At 48.0% G+C, this 21,630-nt stretch overlaps 1 pseudogene; it reads right to left on the bottom strand.

The window, feature by feature from the left end:
• Nucleotides 1–19,110: 19,110 nt before the first annotated feature.
• LOC126109923 (5S ribosomal RNA) lies at nt 19,111–19,228 on the bottom strand (annotated as a pseudogene).
• Between the last annotated feature and the right edge of the window lie 2,402 nt (nt 19,229–21,630).

Below are 21,630 nucleotides of genomic sequence, written 5' to 3'. Positions count from 1 at the left end.
ACCAACAATTTAACCAATCCCTTCCGTCCGACCGATGGCACAACGATGGAAAATGTCGGCTGAGGACGAGGATAAGAACAGCACTACGTCTTCAGAAATTGGCTTCTGAAAACAGCCAAAGGGACAATAACCACTCTAAGGAAAATATGAACCAAACAACTTAAAAGGCTGTCGAACTACACACCGTGCCAGACAGCATCAACACGACGAGGAAAGACACACTGCCGAAAACTACGCTGACGACCAGGGCAGGTAACTGGGGCGTTAACGGCCACAGGGCAGATAATACCGCTGGAGCACTTCACTGGCAAGTAACAGTCGATTTCATAATTAATCACAATATAGGAAGACAGCTGCAAGATTTTGCTGACTTCAACACATCATACATTGCTGCTACCCTGAACGGCCCACGGAGCAACAACCTGCAAATTAATGAAGAGATGTGACAATAGTTGAGGTTTCACAACAAGTTAATTGATCACTCAACTTCAGCGTCCAGGTTCGGTAGGCAACGAACTTCGTCGCTCTCGCAGCTAGCGCCTCACGATCCGACAGCACGTGCATGCTGCCAGCGGTCCCGGCTGTACCTCGCACTGCGGAGACTTCCTCACTGCTCCGTCCCAACTGACTGACCACCACACACACTACCAGGATCCGGAAATACTAGCGGTCACACCAAAGATAGTAAAAATGGTTCAAATGGCTCTGAGCACTATGGGACTTAACATCTATGGTCATCAGTCCCCTAGAACTTAGAACTACTTAAACCTATCTAACCTAAGGACAGCACACAACACCCAGCCATGACGAGGCAGAGAAAATCCCTGACCCCGCCGGGAATCGAACCCGGGAACCCGGGCGTGGGAAGCGAGAACGCTACCGCACGACCACGAGATGCGGGCCAAAGATAGTACGACAGTACTATATTGATAAGCGCTGCTGCTGCCAGTCTAGGATGCAAGCCAGCAACTTCAGTACTCCAGTAGGTAAGGAAGAAACAAGACGCCACTAGATGTGAGAAAATGCCGAAGAACAAATGGGATGAACACGAGCCGCACATGGCTCAGTTACGTAGAAATAACCATCCGGACCACCCTGTACCGGGATGACCACATATGCATAAAACAAATAGTATGATAAGGAGATTTCTGATTGTGATTGACAGGAAGAATCTTAAGGAAATGTATCTCATCCACGGAAGAAGTGGCTTAGAGATCACCTGTAACACGTATTCTAGGGTACTTCTCATTACTATGGGGTGCTTACCAGGCAGGACTGATAAAAGAGATAGAGCAAATCCAACTGAGAGACGTGCGTTCCGTCACGGTGTCGTTTTGTCGGGGCGAGAGCGTTACAGAGATACTCAGCTAACTGAAGTGGCAAGCGCTGCAAGGCAGGCGTCGTGAGTCACGGAATAGCTTACTACTGGAGAACCGGAGTAGTACGTCCTGGCAAGTGTCGGCCAACACGTTACTTCCTCTCACAAACGTCTCGCAAAATGACCAGAACGACAGATTTCGAGATATTAGACGTAATACTGAGGCTTACGACAATCAAGGTATCGAGGTACTCACGTGCCATTCGCGAATGGAACAGCGAAGGAGTGGCGCGGGGGGGGGGGGGGGGGGGGGGAAATCAGTTAGTGGTACCAGAATTACCCTCAACCACATACCGTCATATGGCTGGCTGACAACTGATGTAGATAAGGAGTGTGCAACAAGAGGACTATTTTAACTTATACCTGACATTTTTATTGCATTTTCTAGTCTCAGTTAACTATTTAACGTACTGAAATCACCTGACGTTGATTTGGTAACAAGTGTAAACCGATAAAGATACCATTTGTGTGAGCTGATGACCAATGATGAAATTATGGAAACTATTGACTAATTTACATACCTAGGACAATTGGAAAAAAGAAGCGAATGGGCACTCGAAGAAATAAACAACGAAGAGAGGTGGGCGGATAGGGGGGAGCGGGAAGATATCTTGGACCTCATTTGGGCAACTGAACGTTGTATTCAGCAGCAAATTCCTCAAGTATCTTAAACGGAAAATGCATAACCTTGCTAACGATGGAGTAGCGTCGTCGTTAAATGCGCAAATACACTCCTGGAAATTGAAATAAGAACACCGTGAATTCATTGTCCCAGGAAGGGGAAACTTTATTGACACATTCCTGGGGTCAGATACATCACATGATCACACTGACAGAACCACAGGCACATAGACACAGGCAACAGAGCATGCACAATGTCGGCACTAGTACAGTGTATATCCACCTTTCGCAGCAATGCAGGCTGCTATTCTCCCATGGAGACGATCGTAGAGATGCTGCATGTAGTCCTGTGGAACGGCTTGCCATGCCATTTCCACCTGGCGCCTCAGTTGGACCAGCGTTCGTGCTGGACGTGCAGACCGCGTGAGACGACGCTTCATCCAGTCCCAAACATGCTCAATGGGGGACAGATCCGGAGATCTTGCTGGCCAGGGTAGTTGACTTACACCTTCTAGAGCACGTTGGGTGGCACGGGATACATGCGGACGTGCATTGTCCTGTTGGAACAGCAAGTTCCCTTGCCGGTCTAGGAATGGTAGAACGATGGGTTCGATGACGGTTTGGATGTACCGTGCACTATTCAGTGTCCCCCCGACGATCACCAGTGGTGTACGGCCAGTGTAGGAGATCGCTGCCCACACCATGATGCCGGGTGTTGGCCCTGTGTGCCTCGGTCGTATGCAGTCCTGATTGTGGCGCTCACCTGCACGGCGCCAAACACGCGTACGACCATCATTGGCACCAAGGCAGAAGCGACTCTCATCGCTGAAGACGACACGTCTCCATCCGTCCCTCCATTCACGCCTGTCGCGACACCACTGGAGGCGGGCTGCACGATGTTGGGGCGTGAGCGGAAGACGGCCTAACGGTGTGCGGGACCGTAGCCCAGCTTCATGCAGACGGTTGCGAATGGTCCTCGCCGATACCCCAGGAGCAACAGTGTCCCTAATTTGCTGGGAAGTGGCGGTGCGGTCCCCTACGGCACTGCGTAGGATCCTACGGTCTTGGCGTGCATCCGTGCGTCGCTGCGGTCCGGTCCCAGGTCGACGGGCACGTGCACCTTCCGCCGACCACTGGCGACAACATCGATGTACTGTGGAGACCTCACGCCCCACGTGTTGAGCAATTCGGCGGTACGTCCACCCGGCCTCCCGCATGCCCACTATACGCCCTCGCTCAAAGTCCGTCAACTGCACATACGGTTCACATCCACGCTGTCGCGGCATGCTACCAGTGTTAAAGACTGCGATGGAGCTCCGTATGCCACGGCAAACTGGCTGACACTGACGGCGGCGGTGCACAAATGCTGCGCAGCTAGCGCCATTCTACGGCCAACACCGCGGTTCCTGGTGTGTCCGCTGTGCCGTGCGTGTGATCATTGCTTGTACAGCCCTCTCGCAGTGTCCGGAGCAAGTATGGTGGGTCTGACACACCGGTGTCAATGTGTTCTTTTTTCCATTTCCAGGAGTGTACTTCAAAAACCCAGAAACGCCCCACGCTCAATCGAGATTTGTATGTTGCACATGGCAAGGACAGGACAACCAATGAAAACAAATGGGTAAGAGAAAGACTGTAGCTGATGACGTGACAGTGACTGTCAAGAAACCGCCATCCAGATTCGATGGAGCATATAGCGAGACGGAATGTAGGAGATGAAGGAAGGGAACAATGTTGTGAATTCCTCGTGATGGGAGAAGATTTAGCGGACGGCCAAATGGTAGGTGGACTGATGATTTAAAGAAACAAGCAGTAGAAAACTGGTTACAAAAAGGTGAAGTCCATGATGGAGCATGCGACCTTACACGCAGGTCCGTAAATAAAGTTTACTCTCCGCACCAACCCTTCTGGAAAGATGTGTGACACCTAGATCCTTTGGCACTAGGTTGTCTAGGGCAGGGTTTTCCAAATTGTGTTCGTTGAAACGCTGGTCTTCAGCGGGAAGAGAATAAATGCTCCGTTAAAAATTGTTAATGACATGGCGATATTTTCGACGTTTTGATAATACTGACTTTCTAAAAATTTTACTATGATTTCTTTGTAATTAGTAATGATTTAAAATCACTGAATAAGACAAGTTTTCTCATGTCTCAAAATTTAATCAATCTTCAAAGAAGCATGGTGTTCCATCAACGTACGAGGATTATCTAAGCGTTCCGTCAGAAGAAAAGTTTGGGAACCCCTGGTCTAGGGGAACGACCACCAACAGTCGTCCTATGTTCCACTCAGTTTCAAAGTTTGTGCTTCTGACACGTGTGAATATTTATAAAGAGGAAGTGGGCAATCAATAACTGTAGGTTACACACGAAATTCGTTTAACAAATTGAAGATGAACTGAAGCCGGACGAAAGTAATGAGATTAGCTACGAACTAAACACCAAAATTGAGAACTACGAAGAACAGAGAGTTCCTGTTACCTATGTACCTTGGAAGTGAAGTTACACATGACAGACGAAAACGCGAGGACATGAGGAACACACTGGCAAACCACAGATATCATTCTTGGGCCAACGAATCCTACAAAGTATCAAATATCAGATTAAATATTAAGTAAAAATTAATGTACGTCTGGGACACAGCATTCTACGGTTGTGAATCATGGACTACGGGAAGACCGGATATAAGACAATGGAAGCGTTTGTGATGTGGTGCTATAGAAGAATGTTGAAAATCAGGTGAGCGGATAAGGTAAGGAGCAGGAGATTGTCCACGGAATCGGCAAAGAGAGGAGCGTATGGAGGACACTGGCGAAAAGAAGAAACAGGATGATTGGACATCCGTTAAGACATCCATGGTGATAGATGGAACTGTAGAGGACATAAACTATGGGGGAAGAGGAAGATTGGAATACAGCCAGTAGATGATTGAGGGCGTAGGTTGCAAGTGCTACTCTGAGATGAAAAGTTTAGCACGGGAGAGGAATTCGTAACAGGCCGCATCAAATCAGCTAGAGGACTAATTACTCATAAATAAAATATGTAGTCTGTACACCCTTCGACTTTACAACGACTTGAGATCTGCTGTGTAGACCTTAGCCATAGCTTGAGGGATGCTTCGAGGATGAAATATTCACTCTGTAGCGCTGATATGGAACTTCCTACAACATTAAAACTGTGCGCCGGATAGAGACTCGAACTCGGGACCTGAAACTTGCCCAGTAAGGACAAGGGTTCCAGTTTCGGCTAACAGTCCGACACATAGATCTGCCGTGTAGTTTCAGAAGATTGACGATGGCAAAATAAACAGATATCGGGTGAAAATTTTTTTAACTACAGGGTTAATAGAAATGATTGAAGTGATTTCACAGCTCTACAATAACTTTATTATTTGAGATATTTTCACAATGCTTTGCACACACATACAAAAACTCAAAAAGTTTTTTTAGGCATTCACAAATGTTCGATATGTGCCCCTTTAGTGACTCGGCAGACATCAAGCCGATAATCAAGTTCCTCCCACACTCGGCGCAGCATGTCCCCATCAATGAGTTCGAAAGCATCGTTGATGCGAGCTCGCAGTTCTGGTACGTTTCTTGGTAGAGGAGGTTTAAACACTGAATCTTTCACATAACCCCACAGAAAGAAATCGCATGGGGTTAAGTCGGGAGAGCCTGGAGGCCATGACATGAATTGCTGATCATGATCTCCACCACGACCGATCCATCGGTTTTCCAATCTCCTGTTTAAGAAATGCCGAACATCATGATGGAAGTGCGGTGGAGCACCATCCTGTTGAAAGATGAAGTCGGCGCTGTCGGTCTCCAGTTGTGGCATGAGCCAATTTTCCAGCATGTCCAGATACACGTGTCCTGTAAAGTTTTTTTCGCAGAAGAAAAAGGGGCCGTAAACGTTAAACCGTGAGATTGCACAAAACACGTTAACTTTTGGTGAATTGCGAATTGCTGGAGTTAGAAGTTGGTGGATCTCTGTTGAACTTCGTCCTGAAGTGTCGTTGCACTGTTATGACTGACTGATGTGAGTGCATTTCAAGCACGACATACATTTTCTCGGCTCCTGTCGCCATTTTGTCTCACTGTGCTCTCGAGAGCTCTGGCGGCAGAAAGCTGAAGTGCGGCTTCAGCCGAACAAAACTTTATGCGTTTTTCTACGTATCTGTAGTGTGTCGTGACCATATGTCAATGAATGGAGCTACAGTGAATTTATGAAATCGCTTCAATTATTTGTAATAGCCCTGTAGTGTTTTTGAACGGAATTGGAAAATGGATAAATAAAAGAGCAATATCATTGTTCCGTGCCAGTCTATTGCTTTTTTTGTGTTTCCGAAACCTTATACTCTAGGTAGGGTCATCAGTCGATGATTCCTTAGAGCATTTTACTGACGAAGCGCGTTATTCCGGGATAAAACGCCGGACGGCGACTCCTTAAGCGCGATTAACAACTCACCAAATGTTCACTCCCTCAAAATCAACGGCTTGGAAAGGGCGCAGTGCTGAGATACGTCCCAGTAGGTCCACGCAGGGGTGCGCTGGCCGGAATAAAGCGGACGCTAAATTTTTATCACCGCCACTGCCGCTGTCTCCACACGCCGTTATTCTTCGTTTCTGAGTATTTACGCAGACAGGGGTGTGATGCGCCTCTCTGTTCCTATCTCTCTCTCTCTCTCTCTCTCTCTCTCTCTCTCTCTCTCTCTCTCTCTCTCCCTTACTGCCGGTAGCTCTTCACCCCACATTCGGACTCCCCCACGTGACGCTCGCTATGTTACTGTACAATATGTGTCTGTATATATACATCTCTCTCTGTGTGTGTGTGTGTGTGTGTGTGTGTGTGTGTGGTGTGTGTGTTTGTGTGTGTCCAGCAAGTGAGTGAGTGCGCAATGTCTGCCTGTTCCGCACCATTTCGCTACGCGTTCTTTTTTTCCCTCCTGTTTTGTTTTGTACGTATCGCTGGCGACCGTGATAGGATTACTCTGTTTTGTTGGCCGATATATGCCCACGGCCCTTTCGCTGCTGCTGCTCTTCCTCCTGCGTGGCTGAGAACGCCTGAACACTCTCCCGAGTGTGTGTGTGTGTGTGTGTGTATGTGTGTGTGTGTTCGAGCGTTCATGTGCACGCCGAGGATACAGAGCTGGTATTCCGTAGGAGGAGGAAGAGAACTGAAGAGGGAACCGGCGAAAAAACGCACAGACACGAACGTACTGTCGCATCCACACGCTCACGCTCGCGTGTGTGCAGAACCCTGTCGGATAGGCAACTTGCGCGGCAGAGTTCAGCGCTGTTTGTTGCTGCGTGCAAAGAGGGAGCCCAGCTACCGTGAAATGGCTACACACACACACACACACACACACACACTCACTCACACGGAACGCAGCCGGCGCTACACTCCGCTCCTGTTGTTTCCGCAGCCGGAGGGTGGTACTGTCGTGTCACTTTATTTATTTCTTAATCCAACAAGAGAACCGTGAAAATCGAACACGGGCGGTCTGGATCCGGTAGTAGGAAATTCTACAGTCACTCCGAAACTTCGCTGCAGAATAAACTGCAGGTGAGGTAAAGTCGTGACGCGACCAGCTTGTCTCCCTGTAACCTTGTGAGAAACTAATGGCTGCACAAAGCAGAAAACATCCATTTTGCTTCTTTTTTTTAAGTAATCAATATTCAGACCGGCCTGATGCGTCTCACCATGAATTATTCTCACGTGCCATCCTCTCCATACGTCCACAATTATTTATTGGATATATTTGAATCTCAGTCTATCTTTACAGTTATTATTCTGTATGGCTCCCTCTAACATCGCAGAAGTAACACCTGATGTGTTACTGCACGTCCTCCCATCCTCTCACTTTTTCTAGTCAGAGTTTCGCACATATTCATGGTCGATTCTGCGCAGAACCTTCCTCATTCCTCAACTTACCAGTTCACATTATTTTCTTCATTCTTCTGTAGCATCAAATTCACTCGTTTCGACCCAGTATGCTTGGACGATGTTGTTGGACACAAAGGAATTTCGGCTGATAGGAAAGGGTGTTTCTGCAACGTTTTTCAGACATGTGCGTTGTGGTCGAGAAGAGATATGTGGGACAGAGTTTGTTCAGAGGACAGTATAAAAAAAGCACTCCGTCTTCAGGCAACGAGTGGCCTACCCGGACTATCCGACTGCCGTGTCATCCTCCATGGAGGATGCGGATAGGAGGGGCGTGTGGTCAGCACACCGCTCTCCCGGCCGTTATGATGGTATTCTTGACCGAAGCTGCTACTATTCGGTCGAATAGCTCCTCGATTGGCATCACGAGGCTGAGTGCACCCCGAAAAATGGCAACAGCGCATGGCGGCCTGGATGGTCACTCATCCAAGCGCCGACCGCGCCGACCACGCCCGACAGCGCTTAACTTCGGTGATCTCACGGGAACCGGTGTAACCACTGCGACAAGGCCGTGATAAGACAGTATCTCTGCGCCTGTCTCCATGCTGCCAGGATTGCTGTGGCCATGACGGTGAAATACACTCCTGGAAATTGAAATAAGAACACCGTGAATTCATTGTCCCAGGAAGGTGAAACTTTATTGACACATTTCTGGGGTCAGATACATCACATGATCACACTGACAGAACCACAGGCACATAGACACAGGCAACAGAGCATGCACAATGTCGGCACTAGTACAGTGTATATCCACCTTTCGCAGCAATGCAGGCTGCTATTCTCCCATGGAGACGATCGTAGAGATGCTGGATGTAGTCCTGTGGAACGGCTTGCCATGCCATTTCCACCTGGCGCCTCAGTTGGACCAGCGTTCGTGCTGGACGTGCAGACCGCGTGAGACGACGCTTCATCCAGTCCCAAACATGCTCAATTGGGGGACAGATCCGGAGATCTTGCTGGCCAGGGTAGTTGACTTACACCTTCTAGAGCACGTTGGGTGGCACGGGATACATGCGGACGTGCATTGTCCTGTTGGAACAGCAAGTTCCCTTGCCGGTCTAGGAACGGTAGAACGATGGGTTCGATGACGGTTTGGATGTACCGTGCACTATTCAGTGTCCCCTCGACGATCACCAGTGGTGTACGGCCAGTGTAGGAGATCGCTCCCCACACCATGATGCCGGGTGTTGGCCCTGTGTGCCTCGATCGTATGCAGTCCTGATTGTGGCGCTCACCTGCACGGCGCCAAACACGCATACGACCATCATTGGCACCAAGGAAGAAGCGACTCTCATCGCTGAAGACGACACGTCTCCATTCGTCCCTCCATTCACGCCTGTCGCGACACCACTGGAGGCGGGCTGCACGATGTTGGGGCGTGAGCGGAAGACGGCCTAACGGTGTGCGGGACCGTAGCCCAGCTTCATGGAGACGGTTGCGAATGGTCCTCGCCGATACCCCAGGAGCAACAGTGTCCCTAATTTGCCGGGAAGTGGCGGTGCGGTCCCCTACGGCACTGCGTAGGATCCTACGGTCTTGGCGTGCATCCGTGCGTCGCTGCGGTCCGGTCCCAGGTCGACGGGCACGTGCACCTTCCGCCGACCACTGGCGACAACATCGATGTACTGTGGAGACCTCACGCCCCACGTGTTGAGCAATTCGGCGGTACGTCCACCCGGCCTCCCGCATGCCCACTATACGCGCTCGCTCAAAGTCCGTCAACTGCACATACGGTTCACGTCCACGCTGCCGCGGCATGCTACCAGTGTTAAAGACTGCGATGGAGCTCCGTATGCCACGGCAAACTGGCTGACACTGACGGCGGCGGTGCACAAATGCTGCGCAGCTAGCGCCATTCGACGGCCAACACCGCGGTTCCTGGTGTGTCCGCTGTGCCGTGCGTGTGATCATTGCTTGTACAGCCCTCTCGCAGTGTCCGGAGCAAGTATGGTGGGTCTGACACACCGGTGTCAATGTGTTCTTTTTTCCATTTCCAGGAGTGTATAATCAAAGAGTAGAATATCTCAGATGTAACTAATACTGACATTCGTAACTAGTTTCAGGAGCCGTGAGCTTTTCCAAGATACGTCTCGTGGGATAACATTGCTGTAATCAGTAAATGGAAGTATAACTGTTTGTACAAATTTCTTTTAGGTCAAGAGGGGAGAACGTTCTATGTATTTGTAGGGCCTGGAGAGACGCTGCTCAGTCCTACTGTAAACAGGTGTTTATCGCAGGAAGTACCCGTGTCCGGACCCACGTTTATTGGCTTTATCTGAGAATGTATACATTTCAGACGAATATTTACTGAACTTTTCTTGTTTCGATGAGTACTACCGCCTCTCAAAGTATTATTCGACACCCTGAAGACACTGAAACAGCTCTAAAACTACACATCGGACAAAAAAAAAAGTTATAATTCCAATTTGTCTGTCCCAGAGGTAACGGCCAATGATACCACACACGACCTCCTATCCTACCCCCTGGGTGGGTGGCAGGGGGCTATTTTGAAATCTTCAATGGAAACCCTCGTTTTTCTTCTCTTTTTTTTCTTTTTTTGTGGATTACGATTCTATAGCAAAATCTACATCGGTTTTGTATTAAGCATTTTCTTCGTTCGCCTAAGATGACTCTATAATTAGAGGAATGAAAATGGGTTCACAATCGTAATTTACGACATACCACGCAATGGTCTTGGAATATCCAGTGGCATGTGGCACTCAACCTCCATGCTGTGGGGGTAGAATAGCTTCCAATCTGAAACTCAATCCGCAACGTTGTGCTCGTTCGACACATCGAACAGGGGACTACTCGACGCGCCACTGAGACCGTGGCTCGAGGCGAACGCTACTCTACTTTTCCAACTAGAATAAGTGCTCAAACGTAGTACCGCCAACTTCGATACTCTTAGTGGTCCGCTCTTCAAATGACCGTACACAGCACAGAATTATGATACGATGGAGCATGTCTTCACGTCCTATCGACACTAGTTGGTACGCCTCATCTTTTAAATATCCCCTCACAATGAAATTCAGCGGCGCCAAAGAGGGCGACCTGGCATGGCAATTAAGCCACCCATCAGCGAGTTGCGTAATGCACTGGGCAACCGTCATGTTGAAACCACGTACGCTGTGGAACGTCGAGGGCAAAATCCTCCAGTAGTACCGGTAGTCCCTGTTCAAAAAACATTCGATATTTGCGTGCCTTGCCGTGGATATGATACGGGCCAAAGAGTTTGATCGCCATGACGCCATACTACGCATTAACCGACCAAGGCTGTTGATGGTCCACTTGTCATAACCGGTGCAGACTGTCTACACTCCCGCAATGCATGTTATTCCGGTTTACGCTGCCATGGTTTGTGAATGTAGACTCATCGGAAAATAGTACTTCGGATGTCGTTTGCATTTATTGACGTGCCCATTGTCAAAAGACTACCCGATTATGGAGATAGGCGCCATGAACTTCTTGATGCAGTGACGTGTGGTGTGGATGATACTTATTATGATGCAATATTGTGACAATACTATCTACGGACACACAGGAATCGCGGTGTAATTGCCGGGTGCTTATGCGTGGGTTGAGGTGCACTGTCGCTAGTACAGATATTTCATTAGCTTCTCCTGTAACACGTTTGTTTCTTCTCCTCTTCCCGATCTATACGGTGGCAATCAAACATAAAAGCGTTCGCAACGTTGTAAAAGAAAAAAAAAATAGAGAGAAAGAGAGAAACGAACGAGAGCGAGCTTTCTCTGGAAAACGCTCGCCATTCACAGCAACAGAAGTCTCAGCACTTCCCCTAGATTATGCGTAAATCAGAATCATTTCAGTTTTTCTACTCTAGTTGGAACATTCATCGGCCACTTACACGTCTCTTCTCCAAATGCTAGGTACGTGTACAGGCAGTAAACACTGCGCAAGTTCTGTACTGTTTACAGCCGCTATCTGCCCTACGTTTGTACGATACGTGAACTCCAGTCGCAGTGTACTTGCTTTTACGACAGGTTGTAGTTCGCTACACAGCCACGGTGGCGCGTCGAGTACTCCCTTGTTCGCAGTGTTGGAGGAATAGAACGTTGTGAGTGGGCTTTCCAATTAGAAGTTATGGAATACTGGTCTCTCCTATACTCGAAGCATGGAGGTGGGACCCCACCTGTCATTGGATATTAAAAGGCTGTAGAGTAGAATGTCAGGAATTATAATTGCTATTCCTCCAATTACAGCGCTATCTGTGGCGAAACGACTTAAGACAAAATGTATGTAGGTTTTGCCGTAGAATCCCGCAATAAAATACGGGGGTTCCCGTTGGAGAATTCAATGGTCCCCCCCCCCTCCTCCCCCAGCCATCCAAGCCAGGGGTGGGGTGGTGGGTCGATTGTGGTCTCGTTGGATGTCAATTGGAATTATAAATTTGTTGATCTGATGCATAGTTTCCGAATTTTTTCAATACATTCAGTAAAAATGAACACCATATATACAGGGTGATTGTAATTGAAGTTAAACTTTCAAAATGCTGTACAAATAACACCACTGGTCAGAATGACGTCAAATTGCAACGGAATATTACCGGAGAAGGGGGAAAACGTATGGCAGAAGAAAAAAAATAGTGTGGAAGTTGAACAATAGATGGCGCTGTATGTGTCAGAATACGTAAGTGAAAACACCTGTAATGCTCACGACCCACTGAAGTTTGTATAAACGCGGGTACACGGCTTTTCCTCTTTTCGCGTCTGTACAATTCGCCACGACTGTCTAAATGCAGGACCGCGCTCTGTTACAAGAATGATGACTGTGCACACGTCGCTTTGCAGAAGTTCCGGACACTGAAGGGTTTGAAAAAAGGCTTTGGCCCGATGACTGCCGTGGGTTTGGAGAGATTGATTCGGAAATTCGAAAAGACGGGTTCTTTTCATGTGCAACCTGGTAGAGGGAGGAAACGGATTGATTCGACGTCAGTGGGAACAGTGGCCACAGCAGTGCAGGAGAAGACGAGTGGTGGTGTGCAAACGTGTAGTGCACGGAGAATTGCCCGAATACTGGACAACCCGCGAGCAAGGTGCGTACAGTCCTACGAAACATTCTTCTTTGCTATCTATTCAAAATTACCCATGTGCACGAGTTGCTTCCTGTTGACCTGCCAGCAAAAGAGACCTTTTCTTTAAAATTTCTTGCTCTCGTAAAAGTAGACAATGATTGCCCGTGGAATATTTTGTGGACAAACGAAGCCCACTTAAAAGGATATGTCAATGCACAGAATTGTCGGATATGGGCAACGGAAACCCCGCAACCAAATCAACCGGTACCACTTCATCCTGAAAATGTCACAGTGTGGTGCGGGTTTACGGCCATATTGTTTCGAAGAGAGACGGGTTCTGTCTGTCCTGTTACCTGTACCGTCACTGGTAAGTGCTATAAGTGTCTCTACCGCAACCACGTCATTCCAACTCTCCAACAGCGTGGATGTGTGGATGGGATCACTTTTATGCAAGATGTAGCACCTGCGCACATTGCTAATTCAGTTAAACAGCTGCTGAAGCACTGTTTCGGAAATGCTAGAATTATGTCACCATTACCCTACAGCCAGGCCGTCCCGACCACCTGATCTCAATACGTTTGACTTCTGGCGGTGTGGCTATCTGAAAAATGTTGTGTTCAGTGTTCCGACTGCAAACTGAGGTGCACTGAAGGTACGCATTGCGTAACACACTCTGAATGTCATACGGAAACTCTTCGATCAGTTGTGGAAATTGCTGTTTCTCGATTTCAACTTGTTGCAGAAAACGGTGGACAGCATAATGAACATGGTTTGCGCCAGTCACACGGAAATTGACAATCCGATTTGAGTTTGATTGATGCTTTTTGTTTGTTTTTTGGCCTCAGGACAATTAAAAAGCGATGTGAGTGATGCTTCTTATGCGGTTTTGGGTCTCAGTACAATTAAAAACCGATTTTCCCCATCCGATGTGGTATGACCTAGCCGTGGTTAATGGGCTTACGTAACTAACAGTATCACACCTGTACACCCATGCACACTGGCTATTACAGTTTGTTTAACGTCAAACTTACACCTTAGGCATTGTTGTGTGATTCATTCGTCATATTTAGTCGAGCACTATTAAATTATGATGCTTACAGCGTTATCTGTTGCTACATTTTGTAACTATTTATTTTTCTTCTGTCATACGTTTTCCCCTTCTCCGATAATGTTCCGTTGCAATTTCAGGTTATTCTGACCAGTGGCGTTATTCCCACAGCTGTTTGGAAGTTTAACTTTAAATATAATCACCCTCTATATAAAGAATAATAGAGACATTTAAATTTATTTAAGAAAAAGTAATATATAGTTTTTCTTGATGAAATTTAAATATGTCTATCACTTTTTGTATTGGAGGAAACGGTTCATGTGATATTTTGACGTTATTTTGCTATTCAGAGCGTCCACTTGATCTTAGGGGCAGAAACTTAAGCAGCTGCTGTTTAGACATTCCATGCACAATCATATTAACTGTACTCCACAGTTTTTGGCCAATGGCAATTTTTTGCAGATAGCAGAGAGATTTACTGCTGTTTCTTTCTACCTAAAAAGGTGGGAATCTGCAAACGACATTATCAGCGAAACCTTCCTCTCCACATCGACAGATTGGTGTGTATCTATAACCCACTCGATGCAGATGTTTGGGATTTGGACTGTGACGTGCCCTGGACATCAAGTAGAAGCAATGTCTGGCAGTTTGAACCTGTTCCTGATGCTTGGTGATATGCTGGAAACACTCCTGGAAGTGCTTCCTGTGCCCCAATCAGACTTCCATTCATCTAACTTCCAGGCTCGCAAATGTTATTTTCTCTGTAATATGAGCTGTTCTCATCTCATACACACGATCATATTGCCTACGCCCCAACCAATACAACGCTGCCCTATAACGTACCACGATATCCATCGGATATATCCTGAAAATCACCAGTAATGCTTCGACAGATGTAGTGCGATGGCACAGCTGAACCTCAGAAGGACACTCTGTTGAATTCGTCAGAATACTGTCGTTCAAAACCGTTAGTCGAGAAGTGATCCGAAGCAGTAGCGTCCTTTTTCTCCATCCGTCCTTTTTCGTGCCCGCCCGTGGCGCGATCACGGAAGGATACTACACTGGCACATGCACGAATAAAGCGGCGAATTGTCCCTCTAAGACCACGTATTTCAAAAATGCTCTCTCTGGCACTCATGCTAATTTTGTTGACGACTTTAGAAACGTGCGTGTCAGAAAGTTCGACACCAACTCAGCTGCGAGGTTTCTCCAGCGCCTGGGGGTTAGGTAACCTCTCCGACACATTCAGCTGCAGTTTGTCTACCTTCAGGTGCTACAGCAGCCGCAAGGCTGAACTGCTGTCGAAGTATCTCACAGGTTTCTTCCTTAGCTCGGCGAGGCTAAGATTCAAACTAACCTGTGACCATTTGTTCTGCCCTTCTCTGTATCCGTTAAATATACCCCCTGATAATCCTGTTTGGTACGGGTCTTACACACTAATATTATACAATTGGTCGCACGAGTGTCTCTTATACAGTCTTCTTCGTAGACTGGTTGCATTTCCCTAGTAACACACCCTAGCCAAACAAAGTCTTTCACTCCATTAACCTACATACGGACATATGTCATCGCTCCAGTTCATCTCGCTCATTTGTGACTTTCTCGAAGACTTCTTAAAGATTAGAATGCAATATGCTGTCCTCGACGGCGAATGTTCATCAGAGACAAGTGTACCGTCAGAAGTGCCCCATGGAAGTACGACACGAACGTTCTTATTCTCTATATACGAAAATGACCTCGCGGATGGAGTGAGTAGAAATCTGCGATTGTTTTTTGATGACGCCTTAGCGTGGGTAAAGCGTTGTCGTTCAGTGACTGTACGAGGATACGGGATGAGAATTTACATGTGGCGTGATCAATGGAGTGACGAACGACAGCTTACTCTATTTGTAGAAAAGTGTAAGTAAACGACTAGGAAAAACTATCGTCTAATGTTCGAATACAGTATTAGTGGCGCGCTGATTGAAGAAGTCGCGTCGATTAAATATCTAAGGGTAACGTTGAAAAGTGATGTTAAATAAAACTTGGACGTAAGGACGGTAGTAGAGAATGCGAAATGTATATGTTTACTGAAAGAGTTTTAGGAACGTCTAGCACATCTAGAAAGTAGACCCTGTACAGAACAATAGTGCCACCCATTCCTGAGTATTTCTCGTGTGAAACTTCCTGTCACATTAAAACTGTGTGCCGGACCGAGACTCGAACTCGGGACCGCGGTCAAGTGATCTACCATCTGAGCTTCCCAAGCTGGAATCACGACCCGCCTTCACAGCTTCAATTCTGCCAGTACCTCGTCTCCTACCTTCCAAACTTCACTTGCCCGCGAAAGGCAAAATTTCCGAGTTCGAGTTCGGCACACAGTTTTAATTTGCCAGGAAGTTTCGTATCAGTGCACACTCTGCCGCAGAGTGAAATTCTCATTCTGGGAATATTTCTCGTGTGTCTAGGATCCGTATGAGGTCGGATTGGAGGAAGACATCGAGACAATTCACAGACGTGCTGCTACAGTTGTTACCGGCAAGTATTAAGGAAATACTTCATGTGATCAATCAGGTACTCCAGTGAAATGAAAAGGAAATAACTTGCTGGTTTGTTTGTAAAGTAAAAGGACTAAACTGCATGGTTGTCGGTCCCTTTTCCCTTAGTCACACAGCTCTAGAATTAAAACCAATCCCTAAAAGAATCCCACGGTCTGAAATCCGAGAAAGGAACAAAACGTGTGAAACTAAGTGTGTAACCCCAGGAAGGAGAAAAAGTAGTAAGCCGAAACTGAAAGCATTAACTAAAATGGTTCAAATGGCACTGAGCACTATGGGACTTAACAAATGGTTCAAATGGCTCTGAGCACTATGCGACTTAACTTCTGAGGTCATCAGTCGCCTAGAACTTAGAACTAATTAAACCTAACTAACCTAAGGACATCACACACCCCCATGCCCGAGGCAGGATTCGAACCTGCGACCGTAGCGGTCACGCGTTTCCTGACTGCAACGCCTAAAACCGCACGGCCACACCGGCGGGCACATTAACTAAAAAGAAAGAAGCGGTAGGACGTGTTAAGACAATACAGCAGACAGTCTACGGTGGCTGGTCGCAAGAATAAAAAGAAAGGATATGATAGCTTGTCTGCAACACATTAAAATCTTCAGCCGAAAGATACAATGCAAGAGAAACACACATGGTGAAAAGAGGAACACCAAGTCGAACAGACAGCACCAGAGCGAGAGAGAAGGAGTTAAAATGCAGGTTGGGTGAAAGCCTGGGAGAGAAGACCACACACTGATCCTCAGATTGAGTGATAAAAACCCCGCTCTAGACTAAAACTTAAAACTAGGTCAGCCACTGAGGGACTGTCACCTGATACCATACGTAGTGCGGGAGGAAGGTGAAAAGACCGCCTCAGAGCGGCTTCATTTGGACGGTCCCAAAAGATGTGGACCACTACCAAGACTGAACCACGGCTACACGGGCTCCTCGCGACGTAGGAGGTAAACATGAGTCAGCCAAGTATAGCCTATGCGGAGGCGGCAAAGGACAATGGAGTCTCTGCGAGAGACTCGTATGTAGGACCTCCATACATTCGTCGTCTTCTTTATCAGACAGAACTTATTCGGCAAAGTCAGGGAGCGCCACCCTGTATTCCAGAGCCCAAAAACTTTGCAGCGTAGTCCCGATTGAAGATAAGATTCCGCTATGCGGATTTTCAGATTCGGCTTACGGGTAGCCTCTTTGACTAGCCTGCCGGCAAGTTCATTTCGCGGTATAACGACGTGTCCCGGGGTCCACAGAGAGACCACTGACCGTCCACGTTGGTAGAGGAGGTAAACCGACTATTAGATGGCGAGGGTAGTACTGGTCCAGAGGCTGTAAGATGTTCAAGGGGTGCCGGCCGGGGTGGCCGAGCGGTTCTAGGCGCTACAGTCAGAAACCGCGCTACTGCCACGGTCGCAGGTTCGAATCCTGCCTCGGGCATGGATGTGTGTGATGTCCTTAGGTTGGTTAGGTTTACGTAGTTCTAAGTTATAGGGGTCGGATGCCCTCAGATGTTAAGTCCCATAGTGCTCACAGCCATTTGAACCATTTTGAGCTCAAGGGGCCGCTACAAATGAGGAAGGGACGCCCAGCTCAGGAACGGATATGCTCAAGAGTGCGAGAGATGGCTATAATCTCTGCAGTGAAAGCACTGCAGCCATCTGGGAACGAGCGCTGTTCAGTATGTCCCGCATGAACATAAGCGAACTCAACGTAACCATCAACCATAGAGCCATCCTTGTAAAATACCTCTGACGGGCGGCAGAGGATCGAAGGATGAACTGAATCTTTTGGGACACGTGACAGGTCCAGACGAATAACCAACTTTTAGTGGTACAATTTACTCTCACGCCTACACCACATAGCGGCTTCCAGTCTATGTACGAACAAGTAGATTTAAAGCATGTCGCCAACTCTTGCACCACTTTGAAATCTTATCAAGACTCGCTCAGCATCTGTGCTGCTTTCTTGAAGCTGTGCAGGATTGTCGGTAACTGCGTAATATGCGACGGGTTTAAGGTTACTGTTAACATCCCACACTGCATTTCCACTCTGCAGCAGAGCGTGCTGCGATTTAAAGCTTCCTAGCAGATTAAAACTATGTGCTGGACCGCCACTCGAAGCTGTAGACCTTTTACTATTCCGAGCAAGTGCTCTACCAAGGTGACAATTCAGCCCAGAAAGAGCCCTCTAGGGCAGGGGTAGCCAACCTTTGTTATTTACCTCCCACTTCTGTATTTCTGTTAGCAGTACATTCTTCTAATTGCCCACTAAACTTCACGGTAATGGTGATTTAAGAAATAGGGAAGTCACTTTACTAAACAAAGTTTATAAAACAGATTTACAGTAAGTTAGAAAACACTCCATCTTCAGGCCACGAGTGGCCTACCGGGACCATCCGACCGCCGTGTCATCCTCCTTGGAGGATGCGGATAGGAAGGGTGTGGGGGTCAGCACACCGCTCTCCCGGTCGTTATGATGGTATTCTTGACCGAAGTTGCTACTATTCGGTCAAGTAGCTACTCAATTGGCATCACGAGGCTGAGTGCACCCCGAAAAATGGCTACAGCGCATGGCGGCCTGGATGGTCACCCATCCAAGTGCTGACCACGCCCGACAGCGCTTAACTTCGGTGATCTCACGGGGACCGGTGTATCCACTGCGGCAAGGCCGTTGCCTGATCTACAGCAAGTTACAGCATATAATAATAATTACTTACCAAACACTTTCGTGAAAACACAATGAAAATGTTTATAAAACTCCTACCGTTCATCGCCGCCATAAAAGCAGGAACTCCCACTAATGGGCAGTGGGGACCAGTTTGGCTGCACAGTGACCTAGGATGTGGATAAGCCATGTCTCGGCAGTATCCTCTCTTGCAGGAATGCTGCTACCACATGGTATGCAGCAGAACTATTGTGGTGTTTTGGAAGGTAGAAGACGAGTTACTGGCGGAAATGAAGCTATCAGGGCCGGTCGAAGTGGCCGTGCGGTTCTAGGCGCTGGAGTCTGGAACCGCGAGACAGCTACGGTCACAGGTTCGAATCCTGCCTCGGGCATAGATGTGTGTGATGTCCTTAGGTTAGTTAGGTTTAAATAGTTCTAAGTTCTAGGGGACTAATGACCTCGTTAGACACTGGACTCGCATTCGGGAGGACGACGGTTCAATCCCGCGTCCGGCCATCCTGATTTAGGTTTTCCGTGATTTCCCTAAATCACTCCAGGCAAATGCCGGGATGGTTCCTCTGAAAGGGCACGGCCGACTTCCTTCCCCATCCTTCCCTAATGCGATGAGACCGATGACCACGCTGTCTGGTCTCCTTCCCCAAACAACAAACCAACTAATGACCTCGGAAGTTGACTCGCATAGTGCTCAGAGCCATTTGAACCATTTTGAAGCTATCAGGTCCGGTCGTTGGTCGTGCCTGGATACCTCAGTCAGTAGAGCAATTGTCCACGAAAAGCACTCAAGTTCGATTCCTAGTCCAGCACAGAATTTTAATCTACCAGGAGGTTATTATTAAGAAGGTAATATACGGGATAAACAGCAAAGGTCCGAAGATAATTCCCTGAGGAGCACCTGCAGCACCTTCTGTCGATGATTGCCCGTCCATGATAACTGCATCAATCCTATCAGCGATTCCTCAATCCAGTCACAAATTTCGTGAAATGTGTGAACGCACTTTCCGTAGTAAGTGCAGGTGTGATACTGAGTCAAATGCTTTCAATGAGTCCAGAAAAACTGCAACTACTGACTCCCTTGATGCATGGCTTTGAGGATGGCATATGATAAAGGCACATGAACTATGTTTTATGAACCCGTGCTTGCTGGCATGCAGGAGGTCATTCTATTCGTGATAACGTTACTTGCGTTTCTAGCGCACGCTACTGTGCACTGCACACTCGTTCCGGTGGAATAAAAGCTCGGCCCGTGTCGTAGCGGCTCTCGCAGAGCCCAGAGAAAGGGACAGAGAAACCTGCGCGTAAATAAAGCGGCAAGGGGGCGCAAGCGTGGGAGGGTGAGAGCGCGCGAAGGGGGTGGCCGCCCTTACACGAGCCAAAAATAAAAGCAGGCGCCATTGCCGCCAGCGAGAAAGGGGGCGGTTTTTCCGTACCGTGTCTGCGGAGCAGGAAAGAAAGCCGCCTGTAAAAAAAAAAAAAACAAAAAAAGTCTAAACAAAGGGGTGACCCCTCACGTGAGATGGGCGGACGGGTCACCCGCTAGCAAGGGCGCCTGCGGGGGTTTATCCTGCCTGCCGGGATATTACAGTCGCGCCAGGGTGGGCAGATAAGGGGCGAGCCTGGGACAATTCGAGAATGACGCCATAACAGTATTTCAGACTTTAATTATCGTAGCAATGTTTGTATTGCGAATCCTCTAGAGCCTCATCTGCCCTCTCCCTCCCTCCCTCACCTCTGTCTCTCTCTCTCTCTCTCTCTCTCTCTCTCTCTCTCTCTCTCTCTCACTACCACTGTGCGAAGAGGGGGTGAGTGGTCCCGGCTTGCCCCTGGGTGAGTCCTGTGGCCTTATCAAGTCGTTAAGGGCGCCCCGTGCGTACGCGCTTGTGTGTGTGCGTGTGCGTGTGCGTGTGTGTGTGTGTGTGTGTGTGTGTGCTGTAGCTGGCGGAAAGGGGTTTGATGAGCGTGTAAGGTGCGGCAATGGATCAGAAGCTGCTGCTACTGCTACCACCAGTGTGGGGAGAATACAGGGGGGAGGGACGCCAGCGACGCCGAGTGGTGAGCTAGCGAACCAACCCCTCAGTAATCAGCCGTGATGAAGGCCCGTGAAGTTTACGGGTGATAACTCGTCAGAGATGAGGGAAGCAATTAGTGTAATAGTTGCGAGAGCTGCGTTTCCTATTTTAATGGTGACACGTCTTCATTAGCGACAGTGTAACACCCCAATGCTGCACCTGAGCACCAACTATCCGTCGCAATTAATAGTTTTTGTCCACTGCTCCTGTGCAGTACTCTGCTCTCTCTTTACGTTTTTCATCCTATACATTCTATTCCATATTCTTCTGGTGAAACGCCTGAACTTTACGATGGAAGGACACCGGTCAGGAGCTCAGTATAATGG

This window comes from Schistocerca cancellata, chromosome 12, assembly GCF_023864275.1.
Source record: "Schistocerca cancellata isolate TAMUIC-IGC-003103 chromosome 12, iqSchCanc2.1, whole genome shotgun sequence".
Classification (NCBI taxonomy): Eukaryota; Metazoa; Arthropoda; class Insecta; order Orthoptera; family Acrididae; genus Schistocerca; species Schistocerca cancellata.
Note: the sequence above shows the minus strand (reverse complement) of the source record. Positions and strands in the feature narration are given on the sequence as shown.